We start from the raw sequence: 10,763 nt of genomic DNA on the forward strand, positions 1-10,763 counted from the left end.
AAAAATATTTTCCTTTTCTTTTTAATTATTTTCGAAAATTCTTCCTTCTCACCTCCTTCTAATTATTTATTTATTTACTGACACTTCTCTTCATCTCAAAAATTTGAACCCTCTTTTCCTTTTGGTATTCGAATTTCTCTTCTTCTATTCTTTTCTTCTTCTACTTACATAAAGGAATCTCTATACTGTGACATAGAGGATTCCATATTTTCTTTTCTGTTTTCTTTTTTTTTCATATGAGCAGGAACAAGGATAGGAACATTCTTGTTGAAGCTGATCCTGAACCTGAAAGGACTCTAAAGAGGAAGCTAAGGGAAGCTAAAGCACAACTATCTGGAGAAAATCTGACAGAAATTTTTGAAAAAGAAGGAGACATGGCCAAAAATAATAATAATGCAAGGACGATGCTTGGTGACTTTACTGCACCAAATTCCAATTTACATAGAAGAAGCATCTCAATCCCTGCCATTGGAGTAAACAATTTTGAGCTAAAGCCTCAATTAGTTTCTCTGATGCAACAGAGCTGCAAGTTTCATAGACTTCCATAAGAAGATCCTTTTCAGTTCTTAACTGAATTCTTGCAGATCTGTGATACTGTTAAGACTAATGGGGTTAACCCCGAGGTCTACAGGCTTATGCTTTTCCCGTTTGCTATAAGAGATAGAGCTAGAATATGGTTGGACACTCAACCTAAGGATAGCCTGAACTCTTGGGATAAGCTGGTCACGGCTTTCTTAGCCAAGTTCTTTCCTCCTCAAAAGCTTAGTAAGCTTAGAGTGGATGTTCAAACCTTCAGACAGAAAGAAGGTGAATCCCTCTATGAAGCTTGGGAGAGATACAAGCAACTGACCAAAAAGTGTCCTTCTGACATGCTTTCAGAATGGACCATCCTGGATATATTCTATGATGGTCTGTCTGAATTATCAAAGATGTCATTGGACCATTCTGCAGGTGGATCCATTCACCTAAAGAAAATGCCTGCAGAAGCTCAGGAACTCATTGACATGGTTGCAAATAAACAGTTCATGTACACTTCTGAAAGGAATCCTGTGAGTAATGGGACGCCTCTGAGGAAGGGAGTTCTTGAAATTGATGCTCTGAATGCCATATTAGCTAAGAATAAAATATTGACTCAGCAAGTCAATATGATTTCTCAGAGTCTGAATGGATTGAAGGAATCATCCAACAGTACTATAGAGGCATCTTCTGAAGAAGAAGCTTATGATCCTGAGAACCCTGCAATAGCAGAGGTGAATTACATGGGGAAACCCTATGGAAACACCTATAATCTCTCATGGAGAAATCATCCAAATTTCTCATGGAAGGATTAACAAAAGCCTCAACAAGGCTTTAATAATGGTGGAAGAAACAGATTTAGCAATAGCAAGCCTTTTCCATCATCCACTCAGCAACAGACAGAGAATTCTGAGCAGAATCCATCTAGTATAGCAAATATAGTCTCTGATCTATCTAAGGCCACTCTAAGTTTCATGAATGAAACAAGGTCCTCCATTAGAAATTTGGAGGCACAAGTGGGCCAGCTGAGTAAAAGAGTCACTGAAACCCCTCCTAGTACTCTCCCAAGCAATACAGAAGAGAATCCAAAAAAAGAGTGCAAGGCCATTACCTTACTTGGTGTGGCCGAACCCAAAGAGGAGGAGGAGGACGTGAATCCTAGTGAGGAAGACCTCCTGGGACGTTCAGTGACCAATAAGGAGTTTCCCTTTAAGGAACCAAAGGAATCTGAGGCTCATCTAGAGACCATAGAAATTCCATTGAACCTCCTTTTACCATTCATGAGCTCTGATGACTATTCATCCTCTAAAGAAGATGAAGACATTGTTGAAGAGCAAGTGGCTCAATATTTAGGAGCAATCATGAAGCTAAATGCCAAATTATTTGGTAATGAGACTTGGGAGGATGAACCCCCATTGCTCATCAAGGAATTAAATGCCTTGGTTCAGCAAACTCTACCTCAAGAGAAATAGGATCCTGGTAAATTTCTAATTCCCTGTAACATAGGCACCATGACCTTTGAGAAGGCTCTGTGTGACCTGGGGTCAGGAATAAACTTAATGCCACTCTCTGTAATGGAGAAACTTGGGATCTTTGAGGTGCAAGCTGCCAGAATCTCTTTAGAGATGGCAGACAACTCAAGAAAATAGGCTTATGGACAAGTAGAGGACGTGTTAGTAAAGGTTGAAGGCCTTTACATCCTTGCTGATTTCATAATCCTAGACACTGGGAAGGATGAGGATGAATCCATCATCCTTGGAAGACCCTTCCTAGCCACAGCAAGAGCTGTGATTGATGTGGACAGAGGAGAGTTAGTCCTTCAACTGAATAAGGACAACCTTGTGTTTAAAACTCAAGGATCTCCTTCTGAAACCATGGAGAGGAAGCATGAAAAGCTTCTCTCACTGCAGAGTCAACAAAAGCCCCCACAGTCAAACTCTAAGTTTGGTGTTGGGAGGCCACAACCAAACTCTAAGTTTGGTGTTAAACCCCCACATTCAAACTCTAAGTTTGGTGCTAGGAGGTTCCAACCATGCTCTGATTATCTGTGAGGCTCCATGAGAGCTCACTGTCAAGCTATTGACATTAAAGAAGCGCTTGTTGGGAGGCAACCCAATGTTATTTAATTTTATTTTTATTGTTATTTCGTGTTTTATTAGGTTGATGATCATGTGGAGTCACAAAAACTACTTAAAAATCAAAAACAGAATGAAAAACAGCATTAAAAACAGCTCACCCTAGAGGAAGAACTTACTGGCATTTAAACGCCAGTAAGAAGCATCAAACTGGCGTTTAACACCAGAAAGAAGCATCAAGCTGGCGTTAAACGCCAGAAATAAGCACCAGACTGGCGTTTAACGCCAGAACAGAGCATGGAAGTGGTGTTAAACGCCAAAAACAAGCAGCAAGCTGGCGTTAAATGCCAGCATTGCATACAAAGGGAATTTTGCATGCCTAATTAGAGCAGTGATGCTAAGTCCTTGACCCCTCAGGATCTGTGGACCCCACAGGATCCCCATCTACCCCCCCTCTTTCTTCTTTTGCTCGAGGACGAGCAAACATTTTAAGTTTGGTGTGGTAAAAGCATTGCTTTTTGTTTTTCCATAACCATTAATGGCACCTAAGGCCAGAGAAACCTCAAGAAAGAGGAAAGGGAAGGCAAAAGCTTCCACCTCTGAGTCATGAGAGATGGAGAGATTCATCTCAAGGGTCCATAGCTCAGTAGTAGAGCATTTGACTGCACATCAAGAGAGCCCACTCATGGACCTCAACAAGAGCTATGAGGGAGGAGCAACAAAGACAAGAAAGAGACATAGAGGAGCTCAAGAGCACCATTGGTTCTTCAAGAAGAGGAAGACGCCACCCTCACTAAGGTGGACCCGTTCCTTAATCTCCTTGTTCTTATTTTTCTGTTTTTTGTTTACTATGCTTTATGTTTTGTTTATGTTTGTATCTTATTACATGATCACTAGTGTCTAAGTGTCTATGTCTTAAGGCTATGAATGTCCTATGAATCCATCACCTCTCTTAAATGAAAAATGTTCTAAAAACAAAAGAACAAGAAGTACATGGTTTCGAATTCATCCTTGAAACTAGTTTAATTATTTTGATGTGGTGACAATACTTTTTGTTTTCTAAATGAATGCTTGAACAGTGCATATGTCTTTTGAAATGGTGGTTTATGAATGTTAAATATGTTGGCTCTTGAAAGAATGATGAAAAAAGAGAAATATTATTTGATAATCTGAAAAATCATAAAATTGATTCTTGAAGCAAGAAAAAGCAGTGAATACAAAAGCTTGCAGAAAAAAAGAAAAAAAAGAAAAGAAAAATGGCGAAAAAAAATAGAAAGAAAAAGAAAAAGCAAGCAGAAAAAGCCAAAAGCTCTTTAAAACAAAAGGCAAGAGCAAAAAGCCAGTAGCCCTTAAAACCAAAAGGCAAGGGTAATAAAAAGGATCCAAGGCTTTGAGCATCAGTGGATAGGAGGGCCTAAAGGAATAAAATCCTGGCCTAAGCGGCTAAACCAAGCTATCCCTAACCATGTGCTTGTGGCGTGAAGGTGTCAAGTGAAAACTTGAGACTGAGCGGTTAAAGTCAAGGTCCAAAGCAAAAAAAAAGAGTGTGCTTAAGAACCCTGGACACCTCTAATTGGGGACTTTAGCAAAGCTGAGTCACAATCTGAAAAGGTTCACCCAGTTATGTGTCTGTGGCATTTATGTATCCGGTGGTAATACTGGAAAACAAAGTGCTTAGGGCCACAGCCAAGACTCATAAAAGTAGCTGTGTTCAAGAATCAAGATACTGAACTAGGAGAATCAATAACACTATTTAAATTCTAAGTTCCTATAGATGCCAATCATTCTGAACTTCAATGGATAAAGTGAGATGCCAAAACTATTAAAGAGGCAAAAAGCTACTAGTCCCGCTCATCTGATTGGAGCTAAGTTTCATTGATATTTTGGAATTTACAATATATTCTCTTCTTTTTATCCTATTTTATTTTTAGTTGCTTGGGGACAAGCAACAATTTAAGTTTGGTGTTGTGATGAGCGGATAATTTATACGCTTTTTGGCATTATTTTTACATAGTTTTTAGTATGATTTAGTTAGTTTTTAGTCTATTTTTATTAGTTTTTAAATAAAATTCACATTTCTGGACTTTACTATGAGTTTGTGTATTTTTCTGTGATTTCAAGTATTTTCTTGCTGAAATTGAGGGACTTGAGCAAAAATCAGATTCAGAGGTTGAAGAAGGACTGCTGATGTTATTGGATTCTGACCTCCCTGCAATCAAAGTGGATTTTCGGGAGCTACAGAACCCCAAATGACGCACTCTTAATTGCGTTGGAAAGTAGACATCCAGGACTTTCCAGTAATATATAATAGTCTATACTTTTCCCGAGTTTAGATGACACAAACTGGCGTTCAACGCTAGCTCCCTGCCCTATTCTGGAGTCAAACGCCAGAAACAGGTTGCAAAGTGGAGTTAAACGCCAGAAACAGGTTATAAACTGGCATTTAACTCCAAGAAAGACCTCTCCACATGAAAGCTTCAATGCTCAACCCAAGCACACACCAAGTGGGCCCCAGAAGTAGATTTCTGCATCATTTACTCATTTCTGTAAACTCTAGTAACTAGTCTGATATAAATAGGACCTTTCACTATTGTATTAGACATCTTTGATCAGTTTTATGCTATCTTAGACCCTTATGGGGGTTGGCCATTCGGCCATGCCTGAACCTTCATTACTTATGTATTTTCAACGGTAGAGTTTCTACACACCATAGATTAAGGTGTGGAGCTCTGCTGTTCCTCATGAATTAATGTAAAGTACTATTGTTTTTCTACTCAATTCAAGCTTATTCCTATTCTAAGATATTCATTCGCACCCAAGAACATGATGAATGTGATGATTATGGGACGCTCATCACCATTCTCACCTATGAACGCGTGCCTGACAACCACTTCCGTTCTACATGAAGATGAGATAGAATGAGTATCTCTTAGGTATCTAATACAGGAGACCGAGTCCGAGATATTAGAATCTTTGTGGTATACGTTAGAATCCATGGATGACCATTCCTGAGATCTGGAAAGTCTAAACTTTGTCTGTGGTATTCCGAGTAGGATCTGGGAAGGGATGGCTGTGATGAGCTTCAAACTCGCGAGTGCTGGGCGTAGTGATAGATGCAAAAGGATCACTGAATCCTATTCCAGTATGATCGAGAACCGACAGATGATTAGCCATACAGTGACAGCACATTGGACCATTTTCACTGAGAGGACGGGATGTAGCCATTGACAACAGTGATGCCCAACATACAGCTTGCCATGGAAAGGAGTATGAAGTATTGGATGAAAGCAGTAGGAAAGCAGAGGTTCAGGAGGAACTAAGCATCTCCATACGCTTATCTGAAACTCTCACCAATGAATTACATAAGTATCCCTATCTTTATTTTACATTTTTAATTATATTTTTATTATCAATTCACCATAACCATTTGAATCTGCCTGATTGAGATTTACAAGGTGACCATAGCTTGCTTCAAGCCGACAATCTCTGTGGGATCAACCCTTACTCACGTAAGGTTTATTACTTGGACGACCCAGTGCACTTGCTGGTTAGTTGTGCGAAGTTGTGACAAAGTGTGATTCACGTTTGAGAGCACCAAGTCTTTGGCGCCATTATTGATGATCGCAATTTCGTGCACCAGGATTAGAGGGGGGGGAACACGGGATAGAGGGAGGTAGACATTGGTGGTATGGTATCTTGGGTGGAACAAGGATTTAGGTTGTGTGATGGGGATGAAGGGTTTGGGAAGGCTACAGGGGGGAGGGGAAAACTGCGTGTATAAGTGCCTGTGTGTGGGGAATGGTGGCTGTATGGAAGCAATGGTAGGGGGTGTTATATAGGAGTGGAGGGTTGGGGAGGTTGGAGTCTTGTGTTTCTGAAAGAAAGGAAGTGGTGAGGAAATAGGAGGAAGGATGGAGGCTTATATAGAAGGGAGGGAATTGGTCACGGGTTAATGTTGGAAGTTGGGAGGGGGTTTATATAGGGTGAAAAGGGGTAGACTTCAGTAGGCTGGAAAAAGACAAGCTTTAGTGGCTGGGGACTGGGAACGGTGCAGGGGGAATATGCTGGGAAGGTGAGGGTAGTGTTTAGGTTAAGTAGTGTTGGGAAGGGGGGCTAGTGTCACGGTTAAGTAGTGTTGGGAAGGGGGGCTAGTGTCACAGTCAAGGGGGCAAGGAAAGCAGGAAAAAGGAAAGGGAATCTTGGATTTGGTAGAGACCAAATTTGGTGCAGGTTTGGTATGATTTGGGGTTGGGGGGGGGGACCACGCCTTACTTGCACACACCCTGCGCCTTACTTGAAGTTGGTTGCTCTGACTTGGTGCCTTACTTAAACATTCCTTGCGCCTTACTTGAAGTTGGTTGCTCAGACTTGGCGCCTTACTTAAACATTCCTTGCGCCTTACTTGAAGGCTCCCGCAAGGCCAAGCATATGATGCGCCTAACTTGCATGTTCCTTGCGCCTTACTTGGGGCTACCCGAGTCTCCAGGAATCCTTGGCCTTCACCGTTGCACCTAACTTGAAAATTCTCAAGTTAGGCACAGACCCTCCAGAGAATGTTGTTCTTTGGTACGTAACATATGGCACCTAACTTGAAAATTCTCAAGTTAGGCGCAGACCCTCCAGGAAAAAATTGGATGTTGCGCGTAGTATGTGGCGCCTAACTTGAGATTTCTCAAGTTAGGCGCAGGCTCTCCTGAAACAATTTCCTTTCTGCGCGTCTGCAACTCTGTCTTTAATAACCTGCTCTGTATCAAGAATTCTGCATGATCCAAATATACGTAAAACAAAGGAAAAACAGTAAAAATTTCAATTGAAATCAAATAAATAACAAAATTAAACTAATAGAAATCAAGACAAAGGATACGAAAACATCGGGTTGCCTCCCGACAAGCGCTTTTTTAACGTCACTAGCTTGATGGTCAGTTCTGCTAATTCAGCAGATGAGCGGACCTTTGGCGATCAATCTCGCCTCCAAGATAGTGCTTCAACCTCTGGCCATTCACTGTAAACTTCCTATCAGAATTCTCTTCCTGTATTTCCACATGACCATATGATGAAGCTCTGGTAACCACAAACGGTCCTGACCATCGGGATTTCAACTTCCCGGGAAAGAGTTTGAGCATTGAATTATACAGAAGCACTCTCTGCCCTGGCTCAAAGACTCTGATGGCAATCCTTTTCTCATGTAATAACTTGGTTCTCTCCTTATAGAGCTTGGCATTCTCATAAGCCGAATATCTGAATTCATCAAGCTAATTCAACTGAAGCATTCTCTTAATTCCTGCAGATTCTGAATCAAGATTCAGATACTGGATTGCCCAGTAAGCTTTATGCTCCAGCTCAATTGGCAAGTGACAGGCTTTGCCATAGACTAACTGATAAGGGGATATGCCAATAGGGGTCTTGTAAGCTGTCTGGTAGGCCCAGAGAGCATCATCAAGCTTCCTCGACCAATCCTTTCTTGAAACACTGACAGTCTTCTCTAAAATCTGCTTGAGTTCCCTGTTGGAAACTTCAACCTGTCCGCTTGTCTGAGGGTGATAGGGGGTTGCCACTTTATGACGGACTCCATATCTCTGCAGAAGAGAGTCCAGCTGTCTGTTACAGAAGTGGCTTCCACCATTACTAATGAGTATCCTTGGGACACCAAACCGGTTGAAGATATATCTCGGAAGAAAGCTCATTACCACCTTGGCATCATTGGTGGGTAGAGCTATAGCTTCCACCCACTTAGACACATAATCAACTGCCACTAGGATATAGTTGTTTGAGTGTGAGGGTGGAAAAGGTCCCATGAAATCAATACCCCATACATCAAACAACTCAACCTCAAGAATCCCCTGCTGTGGCATTTCATGGTTGGTAGGAAGATTCGTAGATTTTTCACATCTGTCACAGTGCTTCACAAATTCTCTTGAGTCCCTGAAGAGATTCGGCCAGTAAAACCCGCTCTGAAGGACTTTTGTAGCTGTCCTTTCACCACCAAAGTGGCCTCCATACTCAGAACCATGACAGTACCAAAGAATTTACTGTTTCTTCATCTGGAACACATCTCTGGATTATACCATCTGAACATCTTTTAAAAAGGTACGGTTCCTTCCAAATGTAGTATTTTGCATCAGTCAATAGCTTTTTTACTTGTTGCCTACTGTACTCCTTTGGAATAAAATTCATGGCTTTGTAATTTACAATGTCAGCAAACCATGGAGCCTGCTTAATGAGGAACAATTGCTCATCCGGAAATGTCTCAGTCACGACTGTGGGTGGTTGCACTCCTTTGCCAGGCTCTATTCTGGAAAGATGGTTAACTACTTGATTTTCTGACCCTTTCCTATCTTTTATCTCAATGTCAAGCTCCTGGAGGAGCAACACCCATCTGATTAATCTTGGTTTAGAGTCCCGCTTGGTTAGAAGGTACTTCAAAGCAGCATGATCAGTATAAACAATAACCTTAGAACCAATTAAATAGGACCTAAACTTATCAACAGTATACACAATAGCTAATAACTCTTTATCTGTAGTTGTGTAATTTTTTTGAGCATCATTTAGCACCCGGCTAGCATAGTAAATGACATGTATAAGCTTGCCATGCCTCTGTCCTAAAACAGCTCCTATAGCAAAATCACTAACATCACACATCAATTCAAATGGTAAATCCCAATCAGGGGGAGCTATAATAGGAGCAGAGGTAAGGTTTGCTTTTAGAGTTTCAAAAGCATGCAGGCATTCAACATCAAACACAAATGGGACATCAACAACCAATAGGTTGCTTAGTGGCTTAGCGATTTTTGAAAAATCCTTTATAAATCTTCTATAAAATCCTGCATGACCCAAGAAACTCCTGACTGCCTTAACATTAGCTGGTGGTGGTAATTTTTCAATTACCTCCACCTTCGCTCTATCAACCTCAATCCCTTTACTTGAAATCTGGTGTCCAAGAACAATACCTTCTGTAACCATAAAATGACATTTTTCCCAATTTAAAATAAGGTTTGATTCTTGACACCATTTCAAGACCAGAGATAAATGCTTAAGGCATGATTCAAAAGAATTACCAAAAATAGAAAAGTCATCTATAAATACCTCAATAAACTTTTCAACCATATCAGAAAAAATTGAAAGCATACACCTCTGAAAAGTTGATGGAGCATTACAAAGTCCAAATAGCATCCTTCTATAAGCAAATACTCTAAAAGGGCATGTGAATGCTGTCTTCTCTTGATCTTGAGGGTCCACTACAATTTGATTATATCCAGAATATCCATCTAGAAAACAATAAAAAGCATGACCAGCTAACCTCTCAAGCATTTGATCAATGAAAGGCAGGGGGAAGTGATCCTTCCTTATAGCAGTATTGAGCCTCCTGTAGTCTATACACATTCTCCAACCTGTGACTGTTTTTGTAGGGATAAGCTCATTCTTTTCATTCTTGATCACTGTCATCCCTCCTTTCTTGGGAACTACCTGCACAGGACTTACCCAAGGACTGTCAGAAATAGGGTAAATAATATCTGCTTCCCATAACTTCATTACCTCTTTGTGGATCACCTCCTTCATGGTTGGATTAAGTCTCCTTTGTAGTTGCACAACTGGTTTAGCATCATCTTCAAAGAGGATCTTGTACATACACTTAGTTGGACTAATCCCTTTCAAGTCACTAATGGTCCACCCAAGAGTTATTTTATGGCTCCTAAGCACTGAAACAAGCGCCTTTTCCTCTTCAGGCTTCAGGGAAGAGCTAATAATCACTGAATAGGAATCATTTTCACCCAAGAACACATATTTCAGAGAGGGCAGTAAAGGTTTAGGCTCAAGCTTGGGGGCTTCCCCCTCTACTTTAAGCGTGTAAACCACAGCCTTCTGGGGTGGTGAATCATCAACTTCCATTAATTCATACTCAGAAATAGGATCCAAAATTTCATCAAGTACCTCAGCTTCCAGTACTTCTTGAACAAGTGGTTCAATAACATCTATTTTCATACACCCTTCAGAATCATTAGGGTGCTTGAGAGCTTCAAAAACATTGAGGACCACCTGTTCTTCATTGACCCTCAGGGTTAATTCACCCTTTTGCACATTAATCAGAGCTCTACCTGTAGCTAAAAAGGGTCTACCAAGTATAATAGAGGATTTTACCTCCTCTTCTATGTCTAATATAACAAAATCAACAGG

General features: G+C 40.8%; 1 non-coding gene across 1 annotated transcript; it reads right to left on the reverse strand.

The window, feature by feature from the left end:
- Positions 1-767: 767 nt before the first annotated feature.
- On the reverse strand, positions 768-875 carry LOC148573526 (small nucleolar RNA R71). The gene has a single exon (XR_015905596.1). It is a non-coding gene; the product is annotated as a small nucleolar RNA R71 (small nucleolar RNA).
- Between the last annotated feature and the right edge of the window lie 9,888 nt (positions 876-10,763).

Source organism: Arachis ipaensis, chromosome B2 (genome assembly GCF_059453495.1).
Source record: "Arachis ipaensis isolate K30076 ecotype BB chromosome B2, ASM5945349v1, whole genome shotgun sequence".
Classification (NCBI taxonomy): Eukaryota; Viridiplantae; Streptophyta; class Magnoliopsida; order Fabales; family Fabaceae; genus Arachis; species Arachis ipaensis.